At 45.1% G+C, this 16,286-nt stretch overlaps 1 protein-coding gene across 4 annotated transcripts in view; it reads left to right on the forward strand.

Moving 5' to 3' along the window:
• LPP (LIM domain containing preferred translocation partner in lipoma) overlaps positions 1-16,286 on the forward strand; it is a 327,230-nt gene that overhangs the window by 84,549 nt on the left and 226,395 nt on the right. For all 4 annotated transcript variants that reach the window (XM_056498467.1, XM_056498470.1, XM_056498468.1 and 1 more), the window contains one exon: positions 5,890-5,950. The gene's annotated coding sequence lies outside the window, so the exon portion shown is untranslated. The remainder of the gene's footprint in view (positions 1-5,889; positions 5,951-16,286) is intronic.

Below are 16,286 nucleotides of genomic sequence, written 5' to 3' on the forward strand. Positions count from 1 at the left end.
CCAAGACTCCTAATTTAACTGCTATTGGAAATAATTCTCACACAAGCCCCAGAGATGACTCTTCTGTGCTACTTCTGTTTTGACATTCACTGCCCATCTCCAGGCACAGACCACTGTGTGAAGCAGCCCAAAAGGTGAACCATATTGTGACTGTATTGGTAGGCATGAAAGTTCATTTCATATCACTAAGAATCTCATATTTGGAATTCAGAAATTGTTCATCTTGGTAATGAGCAGGGGCAAGCTCCAGGGAAAATATCACGAACTCAGATGTGTTGCTTGAGGCGCCTGGAAAGTGGTGTTTCTCTTAAGCAGTGTTTTCCAACCAGATTTTACTTTGTGGCTCTCTTGAAGATGGTTTTAGGCAACACCTTATGGTTTCCCTGAAAGTGTCTGACAGCAGAGATGCAGAGTTTTTATCTGTGTGAAGGAGTGCAACAGTTTGGGGGAGATTTTAAGGATGATTCAACTTTGAGATGGCTTCTGTCAAAAATGTTGGGTAAGCTTCAGACTAACTGGAAACCTCCAATTTCACTGAAATCACAGAGTCACAGAATATTTTGATTTGGAAGGGACCCACAAGGCTCATTGAGTCCAAATCTTAAGTCAGTGCTCGCCAGGTGAATGTAAGTTGTTTTCCATTGGTTCTCACACCTGGATGACACTGATGCCTTTCTCCTGCAACTTTTAACTTGGGTTTAATGAAAGAAAAGTGAACACTGAGTGTAGGGAAGGCGTTCTTATCAGTGAAGAAAGCCACATTCGTTGTATATCCAGGTAGATAACTCAGATGTTGTTTTGGAGATGATCCATGTCAAAAGCCAATGTCTAGGGGTTCTTTGAGTAGTGGAGCTCTTCACACTGGTGAATCACACTTATCAGATGGGTTGCACAGGCTGGCTGGGGATTGTTGACACTTCCCAACTCAGCCTCAGGCTGGTGTATTTGCAGTAGTGGCCTGTTTCTTTCCACTTGTTTTCTCATCCCCTGGACATAGCCCTTGGTTTAGCTGTTAACAGTGAGGGAGCAGAAGATGCAGGCTGAAGCAGCCTCCTGGCACAGCCATTCCTGTGGGCTTGGGGATTGCCATTGGGAGAGAGGAGAGCAAGGGAGCGAGGGTGGGCGTGCAAAGCCCAGGGGGTGCACATCAGATGTTGTCAGAGGCTTTTAAGGAGTAACAACTCACATATCAGGGTTTCTTCAGTGAGGGGTGAGTGCCCAAACCAGAATGTTCACAAGTGAGGCAGCCCTATGGGTTGTCCCAACACGCTTGGGGCGGATAAGCACAGCGGAAAAGCTTGAGAGCTGCTGCCAAACGACTGGGAAGATGCAGCCCACGGTGTCTGTTGTGTCTGAGATCTCTGTAAAGTCTCTCACATCTTTCCTCAAGTTTAGTTTTCCAGTGGAGGCTGTTGCAGTAATGAGAATGTCTCCCATCTGCTCCTCACATGGCTTGGCACATTTAGCCAGAATATATATATTTTTATTATGGGGTTAGCCAGTGGTAACCATGACAATTAGACTTATCACGCAGCAGTTTTTTTCCCTCCTTGAGTCAGTTTGAAATGCTGACAATTAAATGGATACAGTACACTTTAGAGATCCATCAGTCTCTTTGTTGTCTTGACAACCAGAGTATATTTAGAAATGTAACAAGTACATGGAGTTCAATTGCACTTTTGCTAAAACATAGTTTTGTAGCTTGAGAATTTAATCTGTTGTTTGTAGATCCAGGTGCTTATTTGAGCTATGCCTGACTTTCTCTTTGGTCTCTCTGGGAAGCTCCAACGTTGGCGGGTGGAAGGAAGGTCCTTGTCAAGCAGGGAGCAAACCTGCCCACGGTGTGTGGCAGGGGCTTGGCTGAGGGGCTGGCAGCCCCTTCCTGCTTGGGTCCTGGATGTGCCGGACGCTCTTGCGTGCTTGTGGCTATTGATTTGCAGTGCAAGAGGAGCATGTGTGGTTGTTGTCCCAGATGTTTATCCCTACAGATCCAGCTCAGGGAGCCGTGAACAGCATGTCCAAACACCCTCTCCCAGATGAGCTGCTGTTAGGGTTCAGTGACACTTTGGTACAGGAGGACAGTGCCATGTTTCATGACACTGGCAGACTGATGGCTTTCATCCTGCCCCTGAGCTACCCAAGTTTTGGCTGCAGCTGGAAACAACTCTCGGCCATGGGAGCAATGGCAGGAACTGTTTCTCCAGATAATTTCTTCTGTTTTGTCTTCTGTTTGATGGGGGCGTGTTTCTTTGATTTTAACAAAATACTACTACTAAATTTTTTTTATTCCTTCCAATTTGACTGGCAAAATTGAGCTCATCCTCTCCCAGCTGAGCTGGAATAGCAGTGTGTGGGCTATAGCTGTCTGGAGCTATGGATTTTTAAGGCTGCATCCAGGGCTGGTAGAGAAGGAGGGAATTACGATGGAGTGCACTCTGGGGAGCTCTAAATAAGCCTGTCTCCCTGTGCACACACACTGGTGGTGGGTGTGTGTGGAGTTTCTGTGCTACTCTCTGCCCTTTCCCTTTTGAGCCAGGACAGAGCTGCGGTTGGTGCAGGCACCCGTGTGGGTGTGACACTGTGGGTGCGAGGGTGTGGTGTGCCAGCCCAGAGCAGCAGCTGGCATGTGTGACCCCCATGTGCTGCCACCCTAGAGCCCAAAGGCTGTGAGACAGGGGCTGGCACCACAGTGCCCTCGTTACACTCCTAGCACAGGACCTGGTGGTGCCACTGCCTTGCCTGATGCGCTGGCTTCAGATCCATGTCAGGACATGTGGAGCAGAGTACTTCCCTGGCTTGAGTGATAAGTAAATAAAATGAAAGTCACATTAGGAAACAGCCCAAATGTTTCTGGCTGACCCGGAGTTGTCCTGGTCAGGGCTGTCCCTTCAGGAGGCTGGCAGGTTGAGGAGCTGTTGAAAGGGACTACTTTGTGGTGAGGTCTTGATGGCCTTTCATAATTGGCACCTGAATCCCATGGCAGGGCCTGGGATGTTCATGTATTTTCTGTAAAATGTGAAGCAAGACTCCTCCATTTCTCTTAGGCTTGGCTGTTAATTGATTCTTGGCAATATAATTCGGTCAGGGGAAGTGAAAAAACCCAAACAAAACAGAATTCTCCTTTATCAGCAAAGCTGTGCCAAAGCAGCATCTGAACAGGAGATTGGTTACAGCAGATGGAGTGGCCCTTTGCTGGAGGGAGCCAGTTCATAGGAGAGATGGTTTTAAGACAATGGTGGTCCATGGCATGGGTGTAGTGGTGTTCGTTCCTGGGCAGAGATCTGTAAAACTGGTCAGGAGTGCTGCTCTGCTCCTGGGGAGCACAGCCAGCACAGGTTTGCTACTGGGATGGTTTACTACAAGGAGGTGAGGAAGGCTCCAGGGACTGGAGTCTACCCTTAGGTCAGATATTAGGGACAGTGACAACCAGCAAAATGTATCTGTGTTTCCTTTCCAAAATATTAATAAGGCTCAAAAGAAGGACAGAATTGAATGATTTTGCTTCCTTCTTCCTTGTGTTTCTTTTTCATTCATTACCTGTCCAATTACGTTGTTGATTTCTCTCATTAGTCTGTATGCACAGCTCAGTCTAGTTTTTGTATTTTCTTTCTTCTCTCCATTTTACCAATTTCCCAATGAAAATCCCAAACCATAGTTATATTTCCATTCCAGCTCTGTTTGTGGACTGTTAAGATGCCTTGTTCTAGTGTTTAATAGCTGCTGGGGTTTATTCTTAAAATATAACCATCAAAATCCAATGATCCTAATGACCGCTCAGGACTGCTTTAAACAAGTTATCCCAATCCATCTGATAAGGATAATGGTCTTCTATTAGAAGATATTTAGCTGGAGGTTGGATGAGCTGTAATGTTTATGGGTCTGCAGATCTGTAACCAGACAAACTCGGAATAACTCCTTGGACTTCAGTGGAGCTGTATTTGTTTATTACAACTGAGGCTTAGGCAGTGCTTTAGATGCAAATTGCAGCCTCTGTGAAGTTAAGTGGGGTTTTGATTTAATTTCTGGAAGCAGTAATGTCAGCAGAGAAGTAAAGAGCTGGGACCCACATAGCCTGAAGTCTGTAACTCTGGGTTGCTCCCTTTCCCTTACTGTCAAGATCAGATTCCCTTGGTTTGGGCTGCTGATTAAAATGCAGCTTCTCTTAAGCTGGCAAGAGAGAGTAGAAGTGCAGCTGATGCAGATTATGTATCTCTCTCCACACTTTGCAGAAAATGCCAGTGCTTGGGTTATTCTCTCTGCCTTGTGGTTGGGCTGGTGACCTGGAGCTTGTGCTCTCAGCTCCGAAAAGGCACTATGCTGAGTTATCTGGCTCTGATGTAGAGAGAGCTGAAATCTCCTTTTCCCCAACTTACCCATGTGCATGCAGCAGTCAAGAGTCATGGACCACTGCTTATCACCCCCACTGTGTGTGGCATAAGTGATTCACCATGCATTCATTTCTGGTCACATAAGGGGCATCAGTTTAAAGCAGGCTTGAGACATAGGTTAGTGTTAGCTATTTGAAGTCTGAAGTCTGAAAGCAACATCAAACAGGGAGCAGAAAATGTATCATGCACAGAAAAATCTCTGGGATTTGCTTCTCCCTTTAAAAATAATAGTAATAAATTCCAAACTGTTTGCATATGCTGTCTCCTCTGTGGTCAGGACACCTGTCTGCCTCTTTGCTGATACTTGATACAGGCTTACAGCGCTTGCAAAAATGTTAACGTGAATTTTTTGTCATGGCAAATATGAAAAGAATATCCAGTATCTGTGTGGGCAGATTCTCAGCAAATTTTTCTCTGCTTTTTGCGCTTCGGTGTGGATCTGAAGCAAGTGCTGAAATTCTGCTGCCCTTCCTTCTGCAAATCTGCTGCTCTGCCAGACCTGGTCCTCCTGAGCAAGACAGCTGAGGGTGGGGCTAATGAGTTTTAGCTTAGCTTCATTAAAAAAATATATATTCAACTGGCTAGAAATGTATCTCCTCTTTAATGATTTTTGATCCTTGACTGATCTCAGGAAAATAGGAGTGAGGATGCAGTTAGGAGGAGCTGGGGGTCACCTGGTAGCACCAGGGGCATGGTGGGCTGGGAGGCCAGGGGTGCACTGAGGTGGACCTCTCACTAATCATCACTGGTGCTTTTTAAACTTGCTCATTTCTCCTCCAGGACTGAGATTAAAGGAAATAGAAAACATCACAGTAAGCTCAGATATCAATAAGCTGGAAGTATTAAAAAGCTTGTGGTAACTTAAAAAAACCTATGTTTTCTCTTTAATTGTGTGTCTTTGGAGGCACCCAGAGAGGAAACCAGGGCTGGAGGTGGAGGCAGGGTTTGGGCTGTCCCACCCTGACTCTTTTTCCACAATGGCTGTGTGTTTAATGCATCCCATCTCTGCTTTGGTGCTCCTTGATGCTCACAGGCAAAGGCAGTGCTGCGGGAGTGACTCATGCTTGGCCTTGAGAGGTGGCTGAGGCTTGGGAAGAAGAGGCCCTTTAAGCATGAGAGGCAGAAGGGCGTCTGGTCAGGCTTTGAAAGAGACTTTGTTACCTGCAGCCCTTACGTCAGTGCCTTTCACCAGCTCTGCAGTGATTTAAAACAAGTAGCTTCTCTTCCAAATGAACCTCAGCTACTCCAACACTTGCTCAGAAGTAATCTGTGCTGCCAATGTGTGAAAAACCCCTACATGGGTCAAAACAGGGACAGACTGACACATGAGTTGTGTTAGAGGGGAGGAAAAAGGGCTGTGGTCTGCTCTGTACAGGAGGGCACTGGCCTTACGTGACCTTTTGGGGCTGTTTTCTTGGCGAGGTGTTACAGCAGCTTGATTTACTTTCTGCTTTTACGATGAGCAAAACATTGATTCTGACCTTTCTGTTTGCACCCACAGAGGTCCCTTGGAAGAGCCTGTACGTCTGACTGAGTGCCTGACAGAGCTGCCTTGCTTCCAGGTGAGGGATGGATCCACTCCCAGGGCTTTTGCCAGCTGCTGAGTTTAGGGACAGTGGGAAGACCTTGGTACCATGTTCAGTCCTTCAGCAACTGATGGGCATTTCTCCAAAGCCTGGGGTGGTGGGATGTCATCCTGTCCAGGAAGCATGAGGTGGTTTTACTGTTTCTGGGTCCAAGTTTGGAATTATCAAACATGCAGGAACAGTGCTTGGTCCTGTGGGCCATGTTGCTTTGACCTCTTTTTTGAGCAAAGCTTTCCTGCTTATGGACCTGAACTCATTCCCCATCCAATGCGTGGCTCTCTGCTGGCTGTAGGTGTTCCCAGCTGGTAATGGAGAGCTGGCTGTATTGTTAGCTGAATCTAAGTCTGTTTCAGTGGACAAATAGAAATTAATGGGAGGAACAAATTAATTAATTCTTCAGAATTGCCAATTCTGTCTGTCAAATTCACTGGAGATATTTAGCTGTGACTTAAGGATCACCGTGATGAACCACCCCAAAGTATTGTAGGAGTCCCTTGCTGGACTATGTGCAGGACACAAGCTGTCCTTTGTGCCCATCCCATGATATCATGGTTTGATTGCAGGAAGGGTAAGATTGCAGAGCAGGACCAGTGTCAGGGCACTGTCCTCAAGCCTCTCTCAGTTATGCCACCCCAGGAAGACAGAAAGGTGCTGGAGGTGCTGCAGATTCGTGGCAGTGGGGGGAAGAAAGCAGCTTGTGCAGCCCTGCTGAGGGGCAGAGAATGAGTGACCAACTACCCTGGTGGTTTTGACCAGTGGGACTTTTTGTTTGCCGTGATGTTACCTGACTTTAGGACCATGAGACGTCTGTGTGGCAGGCCAAAATCAGGAACAGTGAATCTTCACTCTGTTGTGTCACTGAATTTAATTGCACTTTTATTCTTCTCTTTTGATACATGATGTACACCCCTACTTTTTGCCTTTACCCTCTTCTTGAGTCTAATTTTTATGTTTTTTTGGGTTTTTTTTGTGGGTAAATTATGTCTAGCTGGAGATGAGATTTCAGTATCCTGTTTACTGCAAACAGTTGGAGTCATTAATAAATGTTGACAGACAAAGACAGACCAGGGATTAATAAGTAGAGGACAGGAGATTAATAGCAAGAGCGTAGAATCTGGTTCAAGGCCTGATCTTCCCGGTTGCTGGGCTATGGAAGATTAATGGGAGCTCTTCTGCTAGTCTCACTCTTTCTGCAGTAGCTTCCCTGACTAAGTTTAATAAACCATCCTATTGGGTTGCTGTAAATATGAAGTCTAGGAAGAAGCCCATCATTATATTAACTAAGTATGTCCTTATATTAACTAAATGAGACAGTATTAGTTTTACTTTCTAGTCAGCACTTGAGCAACAACATGAATGCATTTGAGAGTGAAGATTTTTCAGGTGCTTATAACTCCTCTCAAGACAAAAACATATCATAAAATGTATCTTGCGAAGCAAGCTGTGTCTGACAAATTGGTTTTTTTTACTCTGTGTCCTGTGCAAGAGATTGATTTCTCTTCTCTTGACTGGGTTTTCAGCTTCATTTCTGTGAAAAATTGGGCTCTTGACCTGTTGCATCTGGTCTCTCATTAGGTTTACTGTGAGATTAGATCATTTCAAGAAAACACTAGCTTTGCAAAGAGTATTCCTGGTTAAATTTGTAGAACTGTAGAACATGGGGCTGCAGAAAGTTTTATTGTGTGTGTGCTGTTCTGGGTACAGATTTTCTATATAGAAAATTACCTTCAAACTCTTTCTTTTTAGGCTAGAATTGTTGATTTAAGCACTCCTGTAGTCTTTTGACCTCTGCCCTCAGATATTTTCCACAGTCTCTGCAAAGATGACCCCCAGCCCTTGGTGCATAAGGTTATAGTGATATATAGATATGTTTATGGCCGTGTTGGGAAGGAAGCAGCTGTGTCCCTGGAACAATGAGCATGATGCAGCTGGGACTAACATCAGAACTTCATGCAGCAATAGCTGAATTTATTTTCCAGGGAAGAAAGCCTATGCACTTCTTTGGTGACCCTGTAACAAAGCTTTTCCCCTCTTGTCTGCTCTTGCATACAGTGCCCTTGGCTTTTGAGAAGTTAATTGATTTGTCTGTATTATGAATCTCTCTTTAATTTTATTTGTGTAAAGAAGAACACATGCTAATCTTTCTCCAGAGAAATGTTTTGCGTTGCTCCTCTTTGAACGCTGGCCCTGGGTCTGCCGTTTCTTAATGAGTCTTTAACTAAAGAGCTGCGGTTCCCACACGCTCCAGCCTTGACACACACATGCTTGTACACCCACGTGCCTGCTCCCAGCTGAACCGAGCCCGCTGCTCTGGGGCTTGTGCTGGCAGGGCAGCGCCTCCCTGGGAAGCCCTGCGAGCGAGAGGGGCTTGATGCCCACACAGACAGACAGGCTTGGGCTCACACGAGTGTCCTGGGAGCTCTTCCAGGCTGTCCTCCCACCCCTGGCCTGTCTGAAGTGTGCGATGCCTGTGGGCTGCGGCGAGGACCTGACCGAGCGCTGCGCCCCGCGCCCGCTGCCGAGTGACTGTCTGGAATGGCACTGGCTGCCGCATCCTTGAGAGCTCGTTTTTAATGAAGATTCCTCCTGTAATTCCTAGAATATCTTGCAGTGCGAAAAAAAATGAGCGGTGTGTGTATTTTGCTGTGGGCTGAATTTTTTCCTGCTCTTCACAGTTCCCTCCGTGAACAGAGAGGAGGAGGAGGAGGGGGAAGCAGCTGACTGCTTTTTTTTTTTGTTGTTGTTTTTGTTTTTCTACTTGACTCCTGTGAAATATGTGGCGATCAATCGCTCGCGACTAACAAAATGTTTTTGTTTCTCTTTGCAAAAGCATATGGGAACTGCAGGAAAAGCATATGGGCGTTTTTAGGAAAACATATTGGTGAATGGACAAATTATAGTGGTGCCAATATGTTTTGGATATCTGGCTAGACCACTACTACTGCCACACTTGCTGGCATGCAGAGACATCCACAAGGTTTCCAGCATGTGAGGGGTGTGTGGCTGCTCCTGGGGAAAGGCAGGCTGTGCTGGATAAAGCCTCTGCTGAAACAGTGCTGTGATCCATCTTCGGGGTGCGTGACAGCCTCATCATGTCCTGGGGTAGGCTCTGGGCTCGTGTTTATGGCAGCGTATCCATTCTGTCAGGAGACTGAGCCCAGAGCTCCACTTGCAGCTGGCTGCAAGCTATGATAATGGTAACCATTTTTCTTTCCAAAGCACTGGATTGCAGTCCTCATAACACCTGAGCTTCTTGCAAACAGCTAGGCAGCCTCTGGTTTTCCTCTGCTGCTCTAGCAAGATCTTTGTGTTAGCTTGGGCTGTTATTTTTAGTTTCTCCATTGAGTGGTTTGCTTTTCAGGAAATGCAGAACATTGGCGGCATTGTTTCTGGTCCCAGTCCTGTTTGCCCTGGTACTGGTGATCCAAGGAAAGGGATCCATAAGCAGGGAGCTGTGACAGGTTGGAGTTGTCTTGGCTGGTGGGCTCTGGTGGCTCACAGCATCCCTGCAGTGGGAGCTGCCTGCTGTGGACCCCTGTCCTTGGTGTCCTTGGTAGCTCTGGTGGGGCAGCCCTTCCTGCCCACCCCAGCAGTGGGGGAGTTCTGCCTCTGTCTGGGATGGACATGGCCATGCTGGGCTGTAGAAAGGGGCAAAACACAAGGCTGAAAACTGAGGGGATAGCAAGATGTACGTTTGGGCAGTCATTTGGATGTTGTGTTGTTCATCTCGGTTATGAACTGGGCACTCAGATATTCTGAGTGGTAATTCGGCACCTTTTAGTGCTCTCCCTCTTATGCCAGCTTCAGGATGATTTGCTAGTGAGTAATTTTATATTATTTAATGTAGCCACTTTCCTTACAGCTCTTTTGTTCTGTGAAACAATTCCCTATTTTATTATGCAAACAGTACATTAAGATCCTTGTGGGCCCAAGTTCCCAATAGTGCTTGAGATGATGGCAGAGAAGTAGGTTATTTCAGAAATCATGATTCTCTCCTCTAGAAGCTTTCTTGGAGTTCTGCTTTAACGGCTTTTGATATTATACGTGCTTAAAAAAAAAAAAGCTAAAAAAATTCAGTACTTCCTAAATGTTATAGAGCTCAAAAAATACACTGTATGCCTTGTCACAATATTTAATACAGAGTGCTATTTACAGTAATGAATCAAAATGTCAGTTTTTAAAATATGAACTGTCAGAGTGTTCCTACTTTGCAGAAAACTTTGATATGACAGTTTGTTAATCATATGACTATTACATCAAATGTGTCTAAGAGTACTTTTGCTCGACAAAGTCTTTTTTTATTCTTTTCCCCTCCCTTTTCCCTGTTAATTCTGGCAGGGTTGTTTGACTGAATGTACTCTGATTAGAGGTCAGAAGAATCCAGAGCTGAATGCTTTTGTTTGTGGACAGAAGGCATCCTTGATGGGGCTGGTGGTGCAGGGCAGGGCTGGTGTTGCTTCTTGAGCAGGAGGCAGGGGGCGGGGATGCCAAGGTCCTCTCCCCAGTGCCTTTGATTACTCTGGACCCAGGTCAAGGAGTGGGTTTGGGCTCTGATTTCCCTTCCATTAATTTTGACCAGAATGCTTCGCTTTTTTAATTCTTTTGTTTGCTTATCTTCAAAATGGGAGTAATTAATTGATATTAGTTAACTCACAAGTCTCCTTAAAGCCGATTAGTCAAACAACTGCACTTCTGGTGAAGACAAGGGAGAGCTTATGTAGATAATCGTGCTTTAGAAAGCAGCCTTTGGAAGGAGCAGAGGGTTCAGCATGCTAATGTGGGGACTGGAGGCCAGAGAGCAGTCCCAGGTGTAGCAGAGTCGTGTACCTCTGCCCAGAATGTCTTTGTGCCACATTGCCTAAGGCTTCAGATGGATTCTTATTGCTTGTTAAAACTCTCTGTTACCACTGCGTAGGTCTTACAAGTGCAATATTTCTGAGTTGGAGTTGGCCCAGCACAGCTATGGGAATAGGAGGAGTCTAAAAAGGCAAAAGCTGTGTGTCAGCAGTCCAGAAAAGAGGAGTGTGGGCAGTGCAAGACTGTAAATCTTAGAATCAAAAAATCATAGAAAGGTTTGGGTTGGAAGGGAATTTTGAAGACCCTTTAGTTTGAACTCCCCTGTGATGGGCAGGGACACCTTCCATTAGATCAGGTTGTTCCAAGCCCTGACCAGCCTGGTTTTGAACACTTCCAGGACTGGTGCATCCGTAGCTTCCCTGGGCAATTCATTCTGGTGTCTTATCATAAAAATTTTATTTCTAAGGCCAAATCAGATGGTCTTGATTGTGGGTGTTTCTAGGGGCATGATTAATTTGGAATTTCAGCTGGGCATGTCTATTAAATTTCAACCTCAACACTAATGTTATTGAAGAGATTATAAGGAGATGTTTTCAGGGGTGTGGTCACATATTTAAGTGCACCTTTGAGCAGCACATCAGTGAGCTCTGGTGTGTGGAAGGCCAGGTAAAGGCACTGCACACATCTGAAGTCTGATATGCTGAGGCCTACTGGGCTCACTTCTGGAGGGAGATTTGGGAAGGTGAGGGCAGTGCTGTAGCATTTGTCACATTAACATCCTGCTGATAGAGGAGGTGAGGAAAAAAAGTGGAGGGGAAGAAAGCAGGGGAAGGAGGTGCTGGTGAGTGAGGTGATGACAGCAGGAGAGGCTTTGCTGATGGTGGTGCCTGGTGTGGACCACCAGGAAGCCTGAGAGAGGCTGTCGGGTGAGCCAGTCCCAAAAGGGCTCTTACCCAAACCCAGGGGTGCAGGGGGGCTGCCGGCAGCAAGGGCCACTGCCAAGGCACGTGTGAAGGTGTCCCTTTTCAAACCATGTCTTTGTCACCTCCGTCAGGCCAGTGCTGCTGCATTCCCTCATCCCACATTGATTATTGCTCAATTTTCATTTTAGACAAACCACATTTTTAGTGCGATGATTTTTCTTTTATTATCGTTAGTGGAATGGATGGAAAAGGAGCTCTAACAGATGTATGATTAGCAGGGCATGAAATTAGAAATGTTTGTGTACAAGGAAAAGGTTGTTTACTACCAAATTCCTCATTTGAAAATGAAGTGATGCTAAGATTGGCAGTGTGATTCTGCAGCAGGCCCCCAGTCCTTCTCTGTCCCTCCCTTAGCAGCGTTGGCTGAAAAGTAATAACATTTTTATTGTTGTTTTTATTAAAAAATAGTAGCATAATTGAAAATCCAGTACCTGCCTGTGGAGGCAGATTATTTAACAATGTTGTTCTCGTGTTCTGGCACTGATGGAGTCAACTCAAGAAAATATTTTGACTGATGTTTAAACCCCACTGATTAGGCCAAATTGAATATTTTATATCAAAATTCATTTGGGTGGAAAATAAGGTTCTGATTGAATAATTCTGAGTGTGGGCATGTACCTGGGTGAATACTACTTGTTGCCAAAACGTTGAAAAATTCATATCTGGAGTTGCTGCTGCTGCAGCATATGCAGAGGGGTGCAAGCTGGTATGTGGTACTCAGTTCTTCCCCCACTTTGTGGGTCAGTCTTGTTGTGGTTTTGCACAGGAATGGTTTCAGGCTCTGGTAGAAAGCCATCAGCTCTTGTATTTTTGTCTTAGAAGTGTGGGGGTTTATCCCCGTTGAAAATATTGTCCTTGTTTTTTTCCCCCTATGGTAATGAAATTTTTAGTTTGACAAAATGATCTTTTTTCTTAGGAGCTTTGCCTGTGATGTGCAATTCTCATGTACAGCCGATCTTCCTTGATTTTTTAAAATTATCATAGAGTATGCTGAGTTGGAAGGGTGGATCAGGATCATCAGATCCAAGTCCTGGCCCTGCACAGGGCACCCCAAAAATCACACCATGTACCTGAGAGTGACTTTTGGTAGAACAAGATGAAGAGGCGTGCATCAGGTACATTTCATTTGTGTTATTCTGGTTCTACCTAGGACTGAACATTTTCCAGGTACTTCGAATTTCTCACTTATCTCATTCTTTGTTCTCTAAAACCTTTGTGGCCAAGTTCAAGGCTGACCTGGTGGAGGTCTGTTGGGCTGCTCATGTGTGAAGCTTCACCTGGGTGAGTGTTTGCAGGACCCAGACCTACGGCATCATCGTGATGGATTCTGCCCACTCAGCCTGCATGGCATTGAGCACAAAATAGGAAGAGGGCTAAGAGATTGTTCCTGCACTCTGGGAACAATTGAGACAGAAAATTGCTTCCAGGATTTCTTCACTTTTCCACAGAGAATAATCAGCCTGTGTAATTCTCTGCCACAGGAAATACTGCCTGAATCTGTTACGCAAAGACAGCAAGCAAAGTTCAGATAGCAGCTTGAATACCAAAGGTGCTGCAGGGCAGGGACTGTCCCTTACGCAGGGCTTTTTATTGGTATACTGTCATTTTTTGCTTATACATGTATCTCATAGGATATCACAATGGTGCAACTAATAGGATTGATAATTGAATAATGGATTAGAGAGCCAGTGTGTTCTGGGTGCACATTTAGACTCTCTGCCCTAAACAAGAAGACAAATTTGTATGCTGACCTTGTAAATGGAGTTTTGCTTAGCCTGGTGCTTGGATTCCACACCTGAGATTGTGGGCCAGCTTAGAGCAATTCCAGTGAGGTGATGGAATTCAAATGATAATTTCAGTCCTGCTCTTGGCTTGTTTTAATCTATGCTTCATAGATGTAAGCAAATCACTACTTCTGCACCTTTATTTGTTAATCTGGAGGATGGAGTAGCACTTGGGCCACTTGCTGGAATTTGTGTTATGTTTCTAATAAGGCCTTTCAACCATGTGTTTTATTCCAAGTTTTAGGGGAAATTATTTAAATTTTTTGAGTGAGAGTAGTTGTGGCCAAATAACTGCATGAGCATTATACCTGCTGAGTTCTGAAATTTGATTCCTGAATTTCCATTAGCAGGTCATACTGGGCCAAAGGGTCTTGAACTGCTAGAATAAAAAGGAATAAAACAGAATGGAGTTGGTGTTTGGTTATGGGCTCTGGATGTCATTGTTCCTGATTGTTCATCTGGCTAATGTTTGCTTTTGTGTAGTATCTGTCTGTGTCTGTGCTTCTGTGCACATGGGGAAAAGGAGGACAAATATCACTGGGGTGGATTAGCATTAAAAAATAGTTAACTGATCAAAGCCATAAAGCTTGTCCAAGTGAATTCTTCAGAGAAATAGTTTTGAATTTCCCAAGCAGCCGCAGGCAATAAAAGCGAATCACTATCGTTCAGAGATGCAAAAAATCCCCTTCTGTTGGAGTGTTGGACCTATTTGTTCCCTTTTAGGAGGGGTTTCAAAATGTTTTCTTAATTTTCTTCTGAACAGCTAACTGCTATCCATCATGAGCCTTTGCCAGCTCTGCTCCCCTTCAGTTTTAACCCTCCACTGAGATCTCTACAGCCATACTTAAAATTTTGGATGCCTCTTGGCTCTGTGCACTTTGTGTTACACACCATACCTTGTCTGTGAGCTCAAAATGTTGTAAAGGAGGGGTAAATGTTATCCTTAGTGCCTTGGTGGAGGTGACAGGGAAGGTGGGATGCAGTTGCCAGGGAAGGTTTCCCACACTTCCTGGAGGGATGGCATGTTCCTTATGCCAGGTTCTGTCTTGTTACTGGTGCTGCCCCAGCAGGAGCATCAGCCTCAGCAGGTCTGCACAGCAGGTGGGACAAAACAGGAGGGAATTTCCTTTCTTTCACATGGAGGAAGGAAAATAGGTTGTTTGACTGCTCAAAGTTATTGAAGTCTCATACTGAAGGTTAAGCAACCAGCCTCTGGGAATTGGGCACATAAATTTGCTTTATGCTTATGAAAGTCTCTTTCACAGTGTTTTGGGTTTTTTTTTTTTCTTCTCCTTAAGATGTAGAAAAGAATGAAGTGCTGGTGTATGGTCCATACACAGGGTATTTGGATGGCACAGTCATTAACAGGAATAAAAATTATACTGTGGTGGCTCAGAGCTTGCCAAGAAACAAAAGAAAGGAAAAACTCTCAGAAGACACAAAGTGCTTTGTAGCTGGAAGTGCCTGCTGCCCTACAAGGACTTAGCTGTCCCTTTCAGTCCCAGTCTTCTATTATTGAAAATATTTTTTTGCCTAATACCTACTAGCTTTTTAATACTACTTAATTGTATGCACACCCCCCCAAAAGAAAGCCACACATTTTTCTGTTTTTGTAAATTTTCAGCTTTAGGGCCCCCAGAGAGGGTGTTAATGGCTGTGTCCTGGCTGCCTTTCATGCAGAGAATTCCACTTTTACTTTCCTTCTGAAATTTGGAGTTTCATTCTCCAGATAACCAAGTTTTAATATAACCGCATTTTAAATGCATATGTGTGTGTGTATAAATATATAAAAATTTATTAATTATATATTGTATTTAATCCTGAGTCCTAAGTATATTCTGGTAGAAACTGAGGTGATCTTTGTAACAGGTGGACAGTGCATGGAGAGCAAAGCTGTATCTGACAGGACTGCAGCTTTTAGAGAGGGATTAGATGTTTGCACAAGTGTGGGCATGGCATTCGTGTGTGCCATGTACACACATCCTTGGTTTCTGTGGTAGAGCAGAGATGATTTACCCACCCAGCAGGGCCATTTGCTGGGGTGAAGTCATCAGTGTTGTGTTCCTGAGGCAATAGAGAAGTGCATTCATATACAGGATAGTGCAAAGTAAAAGGGAAGCTCATCCTTGTCCTCTTGCATAGGCCACGTCCTGCCCTCAGATGGGAGCAGTGCTCAGCTGTTGATAACATAAGGAGGAATTGAATCTGAAGCCCAGGGCCCTTCTGCACAGGGAAACCATTGCAAAACAAAGCCAGGGTGTGAATTTAAAGTGCAATAGCTGTTCTGAGCGTACTTCTCATGTGGGCAGTCTCATTCTGCTCTGAGAGGGCCTTTGTGCAGCTCTGCTTCATCCAGTGCCAAAGACACTCTGAGTGCAGAAAGAAGAATGGCCACACAGGGAGTGGATAGCTTTTGCAGGCTATTTCACCAGGCTGAAGAGTCCCAGGAGATGCCATGTTTTCTTGTCCCCAAGAGTGTTGCAGGAGCCTACCCTTCATTCAGCTCAATCTCCACTCAGACTTTCCCAGGAGAGCTTTGTGGTGGGTGTGTGGTGAGCTGTGTCTTCTGGACCCTGGATGCCAGGTGCAGCGTGCATCACTCATTTGCTTGATCTTTTGGGGCTGATCCCTGAGGATCTTGGTCTTGTCTGGGTATTCCTGGTGTTGCAGTTTGGTATTCTCCATCAGGGCCATCACCTCTTCTGTTATATTCCAGGCTGCTGAAAAGAACTCCTGTGATATCGTGCC

This window comes from Oenanthe melanoleuca, chromosome 9, assembly GCF_029582105.1.
Source record: "Oenanthe melanoleuca isolate GR-GAL-2019-014 chromosome 9, OMel1.0, whole genome shotgun sequence".
NCBI classification, from domain to species: domain Eukaryota; kingdom Metazoa; phylum Chordata; class Aves; order Passeriformes; family Muscicapidae; genus Oenanthe; species Oenanthe melanoleuca.